Source organism: Palaemon carinicauda, chromosome 7 (assembly GCF_036898095.1).
Source record: "Palaemon carinicauda isolate YSFRI2023 chromosome 7, ASM3689809v2, whole genome shotgun sequence".
In the NCBI taxonomy this organism is placed as follows: domain Eukaryota; kingdom Metazoa; phylum Arthropoda; class Malacostraca; order Decapoda; family Palaemonidae; genus Palaemon; species Palaemon carinicauda.
In genome coordinates, this window is record NC_090731.1 from 5,896,803 (window position 1) to 5,898,837 (window position 2,035).

Below are 2,035 nucleotides of genomic sequence, written 5' to 3' on the forward strand. Positions count from 1 at the left end.
GTATATATATACCTCTCTCTCTCTCTCTCGTTATATGTATATATATATACCTCTCTCTCTCTCTCTCTCTCTCTCTCTCTCTCTCTCTCTCTCTCTCTCTCTCGTTATATGTATATATATATACCTCTCTCTCTCTCGTTATATGTATATATATATATACCTCTCTCTCTCTCTCTCTCGTTATATGTATATATATACCTCTCTCTCTCTCTCTCTCTCTCTTTCTCTCGCTCTCTCTCTCTCTCTCTCTCTCTCTCGTTATATGTATATATATACCTCTCTCTCTCTCTCTCTCTCTCTCTCTCTCTCTCGTTATATGTATATATATACCTCTCTCTCTCTCTCTCTCTCTCTCTCTCCTCTCTCTCTCTCTCTCTCTCTCTCTCTCTCTCTCTCCCCGTTGAACAAATTTCGGTCTTATCCTCAATTAGCAATATTATTACGCCAGTTTATGTCCGGGCCAGACCGGTAGAAGTTTTCCCAGAGCTGTTATGTCCTGAGATGTTTATTATGCTGTGAGGTAGGAGGAAATCGTCCACGATATTTGCGTCTCTCTCCAATGCTTGGAAGGAGATCCAGGCACCTTTAAAGGTTTAAAGGCCGCTCATGAATGACAGAGGCAAGGGGCAGAGAAAATGCCCTTGCAGGACAATGCCCTAGAGGCCTTAATACATGTGATCAGCGTACAAGCACCTCTCCATCCAAGCTAAGACCAGGGAGGGCCATGCAATGTCTGCTGATAACTCATCAGGTAGACCTGTAGGCCGCCAAGGATTGTGAGGTTACAGACATTAAAGAAACTATCAAGCCTGAGTGGGTCTTGAACCCGAGTCTGACAGAACGCTAGACAAGGACGTTTCCAATAGGCCCCCATGATGAAGAACAATAACTACAAAAAGATGAATGTCTAACACATTTTCTACCTCATCTCAAAGTGTTTACCTTAGCTTGAAAGAAAAGTTTCTTGCAAACCATATACTCGTAACTAATGAAAGTTAATAATCAAAGGTTGAAATAGTTCGTGATTACTTTAGTGATATCGATAAGAGATGAAAAGGCACAAAATATTGTCTATCCATTTAATGACATCGGGAATACGATGCGGATGATGGTAACCAGACCTCACAGGAGACACCGGTTATATCGGCCGGAATCTTCAGTTCTTTTAATATATTTTTATATTATAACACCCTGCTTTTCCAACTAAGTTTGCAGCTTCGGTAGTAGTAATGATGAATGATGATAATGATAGTGATAGTGATAGTGATAGTGATATTAATAATAATAATAATAATAATAATAATAATAATAATAATAATAATAATAATAATAATAATAATATACAAGAAAAGCATCTATGATTTTCTTTGTGTGGAAGAGGCCATGAAGATTTCCGGGTAATAATAGGGATAAAAGATATAAAAAGCTTAAGAGCTTTAGATTCAACAGGATATAAACCGAAGATTAATTTGAAGCTTTGCTCCAATCAAAAGGTATTTTCTAGCATATAAGAGAATGCATTTCTATTTCCAGGACTCAACTATTTTTTTTATGATATTGTCAGGAAAATAAGTTTTAGAAATCGATGTAAAAATAAACTAAATTGTAAGAAAGTGTTCGAGATGAACCAACCACGAATGTGAAATATGATGAAGTATTCTTCGGAAGACGAAATGTTAAAATGCTGATCTTGAAAAAAGGTAGAAAAATAGAAGATAACTTTTGAGAGATATAAAGTTTGTGTGATGAGGATATAATAGCAATAAATAGAAGATATATTTGAGGAAATATTAACCATCCAAAAAGGGAAAAAACAATGAGACTAGCAATTTTGCATCTACAACATTGCAAGCAAGGCTTGGATTAATAAATTCTATAAGTTTTTTGAAATTGAAGAAGGAAATTATATTTGGATTTTCCTTTTTAGAAAAAGGTTAAAAGATACGTTTTTGGCGTTCAATGGTTTTAAGAAATACGCTAGTGCTTTAATATTGCTGGTATTATTATTCATAGTTTTGCTAGTAATATAACAAAT